Consider the following 13,869-nt stretch of genomic DNA (forward strand, 5'->3'; position numbering starts at 1 on the left):
CTGAGTTTCCTCAATGTTTTTTTTGGGTATAACCCATATAAACGATATTGCAATAGTCCAGAGTAGAAAGCACTAGTGATTGCACTAGTAATCTGAATGATAATGGGTCAAAGTATTTTTTGATGGTCTTTAATTTCCACAGTATCAGGAAGGAGTGGAAAGAGAAGACACAAATTGCTTGTTTATTCTTTCCAAAAATACAAGAACTAGGGGGTATGAAATGAAGCTACTAAGAAGCAAATCTAGGACAAAGGGCTAGATTCACTAACCCCGATTCCGTGTCCGATCCGTGCCCAATTGCATGCAGGCCAATGAATTCGCAAAAGGCCTGCATGCAAATGGAGACGATTGTTGACGCGCCCCCCCCTCCCCCCAACCCACCGCATGGATTGCTAGAGAGCGATCCCGACACATGCGCAGATCATGTAGATGATCTGTGCATGCGTCTAGAGCAGCAATATTTTTAAAAAACTTGCTGGCCCAGCGAGCCGGTGGTTATAACCCGCTTTAAACCCGTGTGTTAAAACCACGGGCTCGCAGTGCGGGGAAGGGCAAGAGATCAGGCTGAGACGGGGCAGAGAAGCAGGGTAGCAGAAGGCAGGGCAGTCGCAAAGGACCTGAGCTTCTTTATTTTTTAAAAAAATATAGTTTTATTAACAATGGCAAATGGTCCAGACATGGGAGCAGAGGCATCAAAAGAACAATACAGGAACAACAAAAATAACAAGGCAGTAACTAGCAGAGTCAAACGTCCCCAAATGGCGAGTCCAACAAGGGGACGTCCAGCAGAAATACAAACAGCAAACTAATCCAAAGCCCCACCATTCAGAACCAGCATAGACCAACAGCCATAGTGGTTATTATTAAAACCCTACAACCCCCAATCGAACCAGCAGTGGTCCAGACACCCCAATCCACACAACAGTCATACCTCATGCATACAACATCCAGCCCAAACACGCTATGCAAACAAACCCCTCCAAGGAGTGCCCCCCCCCCCGAGTACAGATAAGGAAATAACAGCGCCCCAAACGGGCACACCAGGAAAGCTAAGAACATAAGCATTGCCTCTGCCGGGTCAGACCAGGGGTACATCGTACCCAGCAGTCCGCTCCCGCGGTGGCCCCCCAGGTCCATGACCTGTAAGTGATCCTTTACCTAAATCGTGTATTCCCTATTCATTTAGTGTCTTGTATAGTTACCCTCTATCTGTATCCTTCAATCCCCTTCACCTTCAGGAAGTCATCCAATTCCTTTTTGAAACCCAATATTGTTCTCTGTCCTATCACCTCTTCTGGGAGCGCATTCCAGGTGTCCACCACTCTCTGAGTGAAGAAGAACTTCCTAGCATTCGTTTTGAAACTGTCTCCTTTCAATTTTTCTGAATGCCTTCTTGTTTTTGTTGTCCCTGCTAGTCTGAAGAATCTATCCTTCTCCACCTTCTCTATGCCTTTCATGATTTTATAAGTCTCTATCATTTCCCTCTAAGTCTCCGCTTTTCCAGGTTAAAGAGCCCCAGCTTCTCCAGCCTTTCAGCATACAAAAGGTTTTCCATGCCCTTTACCATCCTAGTCACTCTTCTCTGAACCCTCTCGAGTATCGCCATATCCTTCTTAAGGTATGGCGATCAGTATTGGACGCAGTACTCCAGATGTGGGTGCACCATCGCTCGATACAGTGGTAGGATAACTTCCTTCGTTCTGGTAGTGATACCCTTTTTGATAATGCCCAACATTCTGTTCGCCTTCTTTGAGGCCGCTGCACATTGCGCCGCCAGCTTCATTGTTTTGTCCACCAATACACCCAAGTCTTTTTCTAAGTTGCTTTTCCCCAGTACCCTCCCTCCCATCGTATAGCTGTACATCGGGTTCCCTTTCCCTATATGCAAGACTTTACATTTCTCAACATTGAAGCTCATCTGCCATCTTTCTGCCCACTTGCTCAGGTCTCTTTATAGATCTTTGCATTCCTCAACTGTTCTGATCCTACTGGAGAGTTTTGTGTAGTTCGCAAATTTTATAACTTCGCGCTTCATCCCTGTTTCCAGGTCATTTATGAATATATTGAACAGCAGCGGTCCCAACACTGGACCCCTGTGGGACACCACTTGTGACCCCTTTCCAGTCAGAGTAGTGTCCCTTTACTCCAACCCTCTGTTTTCTGTCCGCCAGCCAATTCCTGTTCCATCTGTGCACGTCCCCTACCACCCCATGGCTCCACAGTTTTCTTAGTAGGCGCTCATGAGGTACCTTGTCGAAGGCTTTTTGGAAATCCTGATATACGATGTCTATGGGGTCACCCTTGTCCAATTGTTCGCTTATCCCCTCAAAGAAATGAAGTAGGATCGTTTGGCATGATCTTCCTTTACAGAAACCATGCTGGCTTGTTCTCATCAGATTATTTCTTTCTAAATGCTCATTGATACTTTCCTTGATCAATGATTTGGCCATCTTCCCCGGAACTGAGGTTAAGCTCATCGGCCTGTAATTCCCTGGGTCGCCTCTCTATCCTTTTTTGAAGATAGGTGTAACATTCACTATCCTCCAGTCCTCCGGGATTACCCCTGTTCTCAAGGATAGGTTACAAATCTGCCGTAGCAACTCCGCTGTTTCGTCTCTGAGCTCTTTCAGTATTCTAGGGTGGATTCCGTCTGGGCCCGGAGATTTGTCAGTTTTTAATCTATCTATCTGCTTGAGTACGTCTTCGAAGCTTACCTCCATGCATGACAATTTTCCCTCTTGATCCCCCTTGAAGATTTTTTCCGGTTCCGGCACATTGGATGTGTCTTCTCTTATAAAGACCGACGAGAAGAACATGTTTAGTCTGTCAGCCACCTCTTTTTCCTCCTTCACCACCCCCTTCCTGTCTCCCTCATCCAGAGGTCCCACCTCCTCCCTCGCCGGCTGCTTTCCTTCCACATATTGGAAGAATGGTTTAAAATTTCATGCTTCCTTGGCTACTCTCTCTTCGTATTCTTTCTTTGCTTTTCTGACCACTTGGTGACATTCTTTTTGTTGCTTCCTGTGCTCTTTCCAATTTTCTTCGATTTTGTCCTTTTGCCACTTCCGAAATGATCTCTTCTTGTCTCCTATCACTTTTTTTACTTCATTGGTCATCCATGCTGGGTCTTTCGTTTGATTCTTTTTGCATCCTTTTCTAAATCTGGGTATAAATACAGGTTTTGTGCCTCGTTTACCGTGTCTTTGAATAAGGACCAGGCTTGCTCCACAGTCTATGTTTTCTTGGAGCTGTTTTTGAGGGGTTTTTTTCTCACCATTTGTCTCATGGCATCATAGTTCCCTTTCTTGAAGTTAAACGCTGTTGCATTTGTTCTCTTACCCTTTTGTAATCCTACTTCCACTTTGAACTGGATCATGTTGTGGTCACTGTTACCTAATGGTCCCACTACTTCCACTCCCTTTGCATGTCCCTTCAGCCCGTTGAGGATTAGATCCAGAATCGCTGACCCTCTCATTGATTCCTTGACAAGTTGTTCCATGAAACAGTCTCGTACAGCCTCCAGGAACTCCGTTTCCTTTGTACATTTTGAAATTCCAAGACTCCAATCTATCCCGGGATAGTTGAAATCTCCCACAACTATGGTGTTAGTGTTCTTGCATTCCCGCCTCAACTCGGCTTCCATTTCCATATCATTTGCTTCAGGCAGAGAGCAATCTTTTTGGATCAGCCAGCCCTGTCCGTGTTCCCTGAAAAGTTTTGTGAATCGAGTCCCTGCCTACTTTGCATGCCGTTTCCCCTCATTTGCATGCTGGATCGGAGTCAGATCGGAGTAGAGGTTAGTAAATCGGGTCAGGGTCACAAACCGATTGGTTTGCTTTGTGACTCGAGTCCAAAGTGATGAAAATATTTCTTCACTCAACATGTAGTTAAAGTCTAGAATTTGTTGACATAGAATGTGATAAAAACAGCTTAGCAGGGTTTTTAAAAGAGTATGGATAATTTCCTAAAAGAAACGTACATAAGCCATTATTAATATGGACTTGGGAAAATACACAGCTTTTTTCCTTAGATAATCAGGATACAATCTGTTGTACCTTTTGGGATCTTGCCAGATACTTGTGATCTGGATTTGCCATTGTTGGAAACAGGATACTGGGCTTGATGGACCTTCAGTTTGTCCCAGCATGGCAAGGCTAAAAAATAAAAGTAAAAATTCTATACCATATGGCTCACATTTTCAGAGACTCAGAGTCACAAGGGGGATGCTGGAGCTTTGTGGTTTTGTTGCAGCTAAAACCAATCACATGAGGGAAAAGGTACAAAAAAGAGAAAGAGGGAGACTGAGTGAATGCTAGGAAAATAACAGGGAGACTTGGTGGAGGCTGGGGGTAGTTCATAATAGAGACAGGGTGAAAACTGAGGCTACATAAGACAGACAGAGAGAAAGAGAAAGAGAGAGATAGAAAGAGGGAGAAAGAGAGAGAGAGAGAAAGAGAAAGAGGGAGAAAGAGAGAGAGAGAAAGAGAGCGGGAGAGAGAAAGAAAGAGGGAGAAAGAGAGAGAGAAAGAGGGAGAAAGAGAAAGAGGGAGAGAAAGAGAGCGAGAGAGAGAGAGAGAGAGAAAGAAAGAGAGAGAGATAGAGAGAGAGAAAGAGAGAGGGAAGAGAGAAAGAAAGAAAGAGGGAGAAAGAGAGAGAGAAAGAGGGAGAAAGAGAAAGAGGGAAAGAAAGAGAGAGAGAGAGAGAAAGAAAGAGAGAGAAAGAGAAAGAGAGAGATAGGGAGAAAGAGATAGAGAAAGAGAAAGAGGGAGAAGGAGAAGGAGAAGGAGAGAGAGAAAGAAAGAGAGAGAGAAAGAGGGAGAAAGAGAGAGAGAGAAAAAAAGAGAAAGAGAGAGAGAAAGAGAAAGAGGGAGAAGGAGAATGAGAGAGAGAAAGAAAGAGAGAGAGAGAAAGAGAGGGAGAAAGACAGAGAGAGAAAGAGAGAGAGAAAAAAAAAGAGAAAGAGAGGGAGAAAGAGAGAGAGAGAGAGAGAGAAAGAAAGAGAAAGAGAGAGAGAAAGAGAGAGAGAGAGAGAGAAAGAGAAAAAGAGAGACAGAAAGAGAGAGACTAGGTGAAGACTGGAGAAGGAACAATGCACAGTCATATTTTGCCACTATTTAACAAAACATGTTGCAAAATACAATGGTGTATATATATTTAGCCCTTTGAATGTTGCAAAATAACAAAATCTGGTCCCAATAGAAATAGGCTGGACAAGGCTGCTTTGTAAAATACTAGTGCAAATGTAGCAGCAATAGTGCCTGGAATGGAAGGAATTAAATATATGCAGTATTGGCTGCCAGCAAACAATTCTTCTTCAGTCTGGTTAGGGGTTCCTGTGGATTAGAAATGCACACAAGCAAACCCTCCCCCCCCCCCCCCCCCCGTTCAGTTCACTTTTGGTTTGCTTGGCTTAATTTCATGCTCTTCCAGTTTTTGGGTTTGTTTCACACATTTGTTTTAAGCACATTTTAAATGCATATTAGAACTTTTTAACACATACAAATGGATTGCACATGTATTAATTTGTAGGTTAACGAGTGTTAAATCAATTTTGTGCACTTTAATGGGCGCACTGATGAGCTGAACATGTGCTAACGAATGCAGTTCTTCCTGGGGATATGTTTCGGTTGGGGTGGAAAAAAAGCATGCATTGCGGACGGTATTTTCAAATCTTCACCACAAACTTCCACCTCCAGAAAAAAAAAATGCAGCTGCGACCTTGCAAGTCAACTCCCATTCTCCGTATCCCTGGCAATTTTCCAAGTGAAGGTCTGAATGACAGAACCCTAAACCCATCGGCTCAATGCGCGGCGGCAGCAAAGAAATCAAACAGGATGTTGGGCATGATTAAAAAGGGGATCACGAGTAGGTCGGAGGACGTCATAATGCCACTTTACAGAGTAATGGTTAGACCACACTTGGAATACTGTGTCCAACACTGGTCTCCATATCTCAAGAAGGATATAACTCTGCTGGAGAGGGTGCAGAGGCGAGCCACGAAACTAGTCAAAGGTATGGAGAATTTGAGCTACCAGGAACGCCTCAGAAAACTGGGACTGTTTACCCTAGAAAAGAGAAGATTGAGAGGGGATTTGATAGAGACTTTTAAAATATTAAAAGGATTTGACATAATAGACCAGGAAGAAGCATTACTGACATTTTCAGATGTGACACGGACAAGAGGTCATAGCCTGAAACTGTGTGGCAGCAGGTTCAGGACAAATGTCGGGAAGTTCTGCTTCACACAGCGAGTGGTGAGCGCTTGGAATGCTCTCTCAGAGGAGCTGGCGGCAGAGACTAGTGTTCAGGGTTTCAAGCGCAAGTTGGATGCACACCTTCTTGCAAATCATATCGGGGGATACGGGAAATCCGGGTCTCCAACAGGGAGCACCTAACTGGGCCTCCGCGTGTGCGGATCGCCGGACAAGATGGACCTAGGTCTGATCCGGTGAAGGCGTTTCTTATGTTCTTATGAATGTACTAACTAACACTGTCAGATCTTGTTTTTATAGGCTGCGCATGATCCGTTCAATTGCTAAATTTTTAGAACCAAAATCACTTAACATACTGATCCATTCGTTCATTATTTCGAAACTTGACTACTGTAACTCTCTATTAATAAATGTCACCCAAAAAGAAAAGAGGCGTTTTCAGATAGTTCAAAATACCGCCATCAAATTAATACACAACCGCAAAAAAATTTGATCACGTTGCTCCATTTCTGATCGAATCACACTGGCTTCCTGTCGCTCGCCGCATTACCTTTAAAACCCTACTTTTAGTCCTTAAAACTCTGTCCTCGAACGAACCCCAATTCATTAACAAACTACTTATTCCCCATAGCACATCACGTTCTTTAAGGTCCAATAATCAAAAATTCTTGACAGTCCCATCACTGAAAGTTATCGGAACTCGTCGTCATGATATCTTCTCTGTAATGGCCCCACAATTATGGAACACCTTACCTCGGCATTTAAGAGAAGAAAATGGCCTAAAACATTTTAAAGGCAATCTGAAGAGCTTCCTTTTTAAAGACGCCTTTAATTTATAATTATATCTAATGATTACTTTCTTTTTTATATTTTATTTCCCCTTCCTGTTGTTTTCACCACTCATGTCTTCCCTATGCTCTTTTAAATACGATTGTAGTTCTGACCTTTCTCCCTTATGTATCTGTTAGTTTGTATGTCAATCTGTCAAACTCATGTAATTTATTATAAATAAGCTTAATGTTTACACCTTTTGTTTTTTTAAATAATTTTTATTATTTTATTAAATTACAATAGTGTAATTCAGTAAATTGTCAACATGAAAATATTATAAGAAAACACTATTACAAGCAGAAAGTATAGAATCATAACTATAACCGCCCCCCTTCCATCTGTTATTGATATTAACAATATTAAACATCTTAATAAGAAGATTCAATATCTATGTTAATCAGTATCTATCCCTACCCAACCCTCCTTCCCATTCCAACCCAGATGTGTAATGAAAAAAAACCAAAAAACTTAGAAGGCAATAGATTATCTATTAATTTGCATTCGCAAATAATGCCAATGGATTCCAAATTTTGTTAAATAAAACACTACTTCCTGAACGTTCTGCGTTTACTCTTTCAAATCTATATGTAGTACATACATTAGTCCACCAAAATGTGTAATTTAACCTGTCATGGTTTTTCCAATTTCTTTGTGATCATTTGAACCCCAATACCAGTCAAAATCAAGAAAAGACGGCTTTTACATTTGTCAAAGGGAGGTTTAATATGTAAAATAGTACCACAAATTATTGCTTCATATGTTAATAAGATATGTGAATCTAAAACTAAATTTATTTGTCCCCAAATTGATTTCCAAAATCTAAATATCAGCGGACAAAAAAATAAAAGAAAAATAAATAAGCTTATGTGTACATCTTTTGTTTTAATTTGTAAATCGTTTAGCAAATTAAATAGGTGATTCAATAAGTTAAAAATGTTTCGACTTTATATTTTATTCTGTATGTCTTATGCTTATTGTTAAATCTTCAATAAAAATATTGACAAAAAAAAAATAAAATAAAATAAACTTGAAACTTGAATGTACTTTCACTTTGAAAACTGGTACAAAACGTGTGGATACAAAGTATCCAGGGGTATTCTCTATAAAGCACTGGTAGGGTTACCAGATTTTAGTTAAATAAAATCTGGACCCATAGCCCCGCCCCCAGTTCTGCCTCTTTCTAGCCACACCCCACCCCAGTTCCGCCCCCAACCCGCCCCCTCAACCTGTTCTCGTCGGCCGGGCGTCCATGCTGCGCAGATGCAACGCGATGATGTCAAGTGTGTGTGCGCACATGCGCGTGACATCATCCCGACACGGTCCCAAAGAAGAAGTTTTTAAAATCCTGATCAAGTGCCGGGTTTTGAAAAGCCATCCAGATGCCAGTATATGCCTTCTAAAAAGAGGACGTGTTTGGGTAAATTCAGACATTTGGTAACCCTAGGTTGCTCTCTGCCCTGCTCTCTGATGCCCCAAATTTTTCCTGCCTGCCGCCCCGATGTTCTTTCCCAGATCTCTCCTGCCTGCCGTCCTAAATCTCTCCTGCCTTTCCCCGCATAGTGAGCCCATGGTTTTAACCCGCAGGTTTAAAGCGAGTTAAAACCACGGGCTCACTGGGCTACAAGGTCGCTGGGCTACAAGGTCGCTGGGCTACAAAAGTCAATTCTGCCGGTACTGTGTTTGAGAAGGGACGCAGGGTTTCAAGGGCCGGCTTGAGAGCAGGAGAGTCGGAGCCCGAGGAAAAAATAAAAATAATTTTTAAAAAACGGACACAAAAAAGCATGCGCAGACCACCTGCAGGGAAAGCAGATGGTCTGCGTATGCTTCAGGATCGCACAGTAGCGACCCATGAGGGCAGAGGGGGGCGTTCCTCCCATCGCCCTCATTACAATATTGGGCTGTTGTGAATTGGTTGGGCCTGCTCGAATTGGCCCCGGATTGGACCCGGAAGTCAAGGTTAGTGAATCTAGCCCTTAGTATAACTGCTCCATTTCTCTAAGTAAACAAGCGATGAGTTCACTAGAAAATCAATAAAAGCATTCCCCCCCCCCCCCCCCAGAGTGGTGCAGTCAGATGATTACAAAACTTGATTTCTGCATTGCTTTTAGGCATTGTAAAATACAGAGTGAAAGCTCTGCAGGGTGTGCAAAAATACTACAGCACGATTGATTTCTGGGGTACCTAGATATGAGCACATTTCGCCAGTGTTAAAACAACTACACTGGTTACTGATGGGAGTTTAGGATTGACTATAAAGTTTTGACAATTGGGCATCAAACAATCTACAGCACAGCACCTTCATATTTAACACATGCGCTGAGGAAGTACCTGCCGACACATTCTCTAAGATCTGAAACAGCGACACGATTGTCCAACCGAACCTAGCCACGTCTTCTTCCGAAGAAAACTGTTCGACACCTAACCTCCTGTATCATCTCCTCCTTTCTCCCCTCTTACCTATCTACCTCCCTACTCTCTACTTTTCTTCCTTTCCCCTCTCTTTAAGTCACCTTGAGCCTGTATAGGTATGAGCGACGCACAAATAGAAGATTAGGGTGTGATGGGGCGGTCTGCCCCGGGCACCATGTTGGTGGGGTGCCACCATTCCTCCTCCTCTCTGCCACCCCCTGCCTCTTCCCATTCCTCCCCTCCATGTGCGCGGCCCCCCCTTCCCTTCCCCCACCCCTCTAGTTAAAGTTGTTGTTCGCAGAGGTCAACACTCTCTTTGCAACCCCATCGGCTCTCCCGCTGACGTCACTTCTGGGCGCCATGCATAGGAAGTGACAGAGGGAGAGCCGACGGGGTCTCGAAGAGCATGTGGTTGACCGCCGCGAGCAATTTCTTCAGCTAGACGTACAGGAGGAAGAGAAGGAGGTGTGTGTGCTTGCTGGGATCAGGGAAGTAGCGGGGGGGGGGGGGCAGACCTGAGGGTGGGGGAGGGGCACCCCCACGGGCACCTCTCACAGCCTAGGTTGTAAGCAGAAAAGAAATTTTTTAAATAAATGAATAACAGTGGTAGTGCAATAGCATAATATGACAGCACAATTAGGTCCTTTATTCGAGCTCCTATAATTAAACATGGGCATAAACATTCTCCAGAGCGAACAAGTAGGAATAATGATATGCGGACTTAAAAAAAAAGAAAAAAAAAAAAGAAATAGTCATCTATTGTTCTAGTTTACTAAATGTTCACACTCATTTTACACAAACGTAAAGTGCCATTTACGATGTCACCTTATTAAACCCAAACTGAATATGCATTATCCGCATTTTGCAGTGAACGAGAGCACATCTTTGATATCGCTGGGGCTGTTGATATTGGACAAGTTTCTTTGGGTTATGAGTGTCTGAGTCTTTACATCTTTAACCCTCCCCTTTTACAAAGTCTTGCTAACTGCCCGAAAGCCCTGAGATTTAAAGGGCTTCGGGGTTCTTTTGCCACGTGGCAGCTGCTAATGTGGCTTCGTAGAAAGTGGAGGGGGGGGTAAGTGGCCAGTGCAAAGTAATCATTATAAAAATTTAACTTACAGACAAGGCTGTTTCCAGCAGACAAGGAGGGTGCAATGATCTTTCCTTGCACAATAGGTTTGCAAGCTGATTTTTAATGGAGCCCCATGCCCCATGTCATCAACCCTGCAACCCATATTAAATTCTGACCCAAGTTGAACCTTTTTTGCACACACACACGCTTCCATGAATACTCAAGAATAAGAACATAGCACTTCCGAACTCATGCTACAGAAATATACCCCCCCTTTTACAAAACTGTGAAAGCGGTTTTTGTAGCGCAGGCTGGCGCACTGAATGCTCTGCGCTGTTCCTGACACTCAGAGTTCCTATGAGCTTTTGGGAGCAGCGCAGAGCAATTGTCGCGCCAGTCTGCGCTAAAAACCACGTCTGCAGTTCTCTAAAATGGGGGATAGTTAATAATGATGAGTGAGGTGATTAAATTTGTGAAGATCTGCAACGTGACATGATTAGGCTCGAGGAATGGGCATCGACATGGCAGATGAGGTTCAACGTGGATAAGTGTAAAGTGATGCATGTCAGTAAAAAAAAAATCTCATGCACGAATACAGGATGTCCGGGGCGGTACTTGGAGAGACCTCCCAGGAAAGGGACTTGGGAGTTCTGATCGACAAGTCGATGAAGCCATCCACACAATGTGTGGCAGCAGCGAAAAGGGAGAACAGAATGCTAGGAATGATAAAGAAGGGGATCACGAACAGTTCGAGAAGGTTATCATGCCGCTGTACCAGGCCATGGTGCGCCCTCACCTGGAGTACTGTGTACAGCACAGGTTGCCATACATGAAGAAGGACACGGTACTACTCGAAAGGGTCCAGAGAAGAGCGACTAAGATGGTTAAGGGGCTGGAGAAGCTGCCGTACAGCAAAAGATTAGAGAAACTGGGTCTCTTCTCCCTCGAACAGAGGAGATTGAGAGGGGACATGATCGAAACATTCAAGGTACTGAAGGGGATAGAATTATTAGATAAGGACAGGTTGTTCACCCTCTCCAAGCTAGGGAGAACAAGAGGGCACTCTCTAAAGTTGAAAGTGGATAGATTCCGGACAAACGTAAGGAAGTTCTTCTATACCCAGAGAAAACTGGGTAGAAAACTGGGTAGAAAACTGGGTAGAAAGCTGGAACGCTCTTCCAGAGGCTGTTATAGGGGAAAACACCCTCCAGGGATTCAAGACAAAGTTAGACAAGTTCCTGCTGAACAAGGATGTATGCTGGTAGGGCTAGTCTCATTAGGACGCTGGTCTTTGACCAAAGGTCTGCCTCGTGAGCGGACTGCTGGGCATGATGGACCACTGGTCTGACCCAGCAGTGGCAATTCTTATGTTCTCATGTTCTTATAAAAGCTGAGAATTTCTAAATTGTGGGTACAATCTTCCAAATTCTATATAGGTCATCTAAAGTTAGCCACCTGCACCGGCAGAAATACTTTTAAAACTAATTGGAGGAAATATTTTTTCACTCAGAGAATAGTTAAGCTCTGGAACGTGTTTGTCAGAGGTTGTGGTAAGAGCGGACAGCTTAGCTGGTTTTAAGAAAGGTTTGGACAAGTTCCTGGAAGAAAAGTCCATAGTCTGTTATTGAGAAAGACATAGGGGAAGCCACTGCTTGCCCTGGATCAGTAGCATGGAATGTTGATACTCTCTGGGATTCTAGAATCTTGCTAATCATTGGGGATTCTACATGGAATGTTGCTACTCTTTGGGATTCTAGAATCTTGCTACTCATTGGGGATTCTACATGGAATGTTGCTACTCTTTGGGATTCTAGAATCTTGCTACTCATTGGGGATTCTACATGGAATGTTGCTACTCTTTGGGATTCTAGAATCTTGCTACTCATTGGGGATTCTACATGGAATGTTGCTACTCTTTGGGATTCTAGAATCTTGCTACTCATTGGGGATTCTACATGGAATGTTGCTACTCTTTGGGATTCTAGAATCTTGCTACTCATTGGGGATTCTACATGGAATGTTGCTACTCTTTGGGATTCTAGAATCTTGCTACTTTTTGGGGATTCTGCATGGAATGTTGCTAGTATTTGGAGTTCTGGAATCTTGCTTACTCTGAGATGCTGGAATGTTGCTACTCCTTGGGTTTTGGCCAGGTACTAGGGACCTGGATTGGCCACCGTGAGAACGGGCTACTGGGCTTGATCCAGCAAGGCAATTCTTCTGTTCTTAGCCAATGTTGGTGCCCAACTTCATTGGTTAATAGGCTAAATCAGCACTGATAATTGATATATAATACCTCATAATTGCCGTTAATTAGACTTAATTGAAAGTTAGATGCCTAACTCAAAAAACGTGATTCTATACAAAGGTGCCTATTGCTTCTTAGTTAGCCAAACATCACCTAAAGTTGAATCAAGTAGGTTCCTACCTAAAAGTGGGCATGGTTAGGAGTGGATCATGGGTGTGTTTTTAAGTTAGGCACCTCTTTTTGAATTAGGTGGCGTTGGGTGCCTAACTTGGCGCAGGTATTTAGACAAAGAAAATCCTGCCAGAGGGATAGGACGCCTTGCGATCCCTAAGGCCACTTGGGTGGGGTTACCAGACGTCCGAATTTTCCCAGACATGTCCTCCTTTGGCGGACATGTCCTTGGGTCCGGCTGGCTTTTCAAACCCCCGGCACTTTGCCCAGGTTTTGAAAAGCTTCCCCCGAAACTGTGTCGGGCAAGAAGGGCATCCGTGCATGCGTGGATACCACGTGAAGATGACATCGTCGCACCGCATCCACACACGTGCAGATGCCCCCTTGTCCAACCAGAGCAAGCAGCGGAGGCGGGGCTAGGGTTGGATTAGGGGCAGGACTGGGGCGTAACAGGGAGGAGATGGGCGGGCCTGGGGGGCGGGTCTAGGGGGTCCAGATTTTAGGAATGTAAAATCTGGCAACCCTACGCTTAGGCAGTGTTAAGTATGATTCTATATAGTGCACCTCACTTTTATAGAATCACACTTAGTGCCACACTGGTTTGCGCTGATTTTTATAGGTGACCTATATGGAATCAAGCTCAATGATTTTCGTCCCTTTTCTTATTCGGTCCCTTTTTGGGGGTTCACAACAAGGGCCGTGGCTAGCTTGGGGGGGGGGGTTCTTTTTTTAACTAATCTGCACCAAGCACTAACCTGTGCTTACGACGACAAAAAAAAAAAAAGGCACGCAAAATGAAATATTTTTCTTAGCGCTGCGGGTAGATCTGGAGGCAGAACATGGCCATGCTCTGCACTCATCGGTTACAGAAGATGCATCGCCACAAGCTAACCAGCTAACACATGATTAGCGTGTGAGCCCTTGGG

At 43.9% G+C, this 13,869-nt stretch overlaps 1 long non-coding RNA gene across 2 annotated transcripts in view; it reads left to right on the top strand.

Moving 5' to 3' along the window:
- Positions 1 to 8,338: 8,338 nt before the first annotated feature.
- LOC117364144 overlaps positions 8,339 to 13,869 on the top strand; it is a 36,617-nt gene continuing 31,086 nt past the window's right edge. Inside the window, exon 1 of one of the 2 annotated variants that reach the window (XR_004540186.1) lies at positions 8,339 to 8,460. This is a non-coding gene — a long non-coding RNA (uncharacterized LOC117364144). The remainder of the gene's footprint in view (positions 8,461 to 13,869) is intronic. The other variant, XR_004540187.1, reaches the window with a different exon arrangement.

The sequence above is a fragment of the Geotrypetes seraphini genome, chromosome 7 (assembly GCF_902459505.1).
Source record: "Geotrypetes seraphini chromosome 7, aGeoSer1.1, whole genome shotgun sequence".
Taxonomy (NCBI): Eukaryota; Metazoa; Chordata; class Amphibia; order Gymnophiona; family Dermophiidae; genus Geotrypetes; species Geotrypetes seraphini.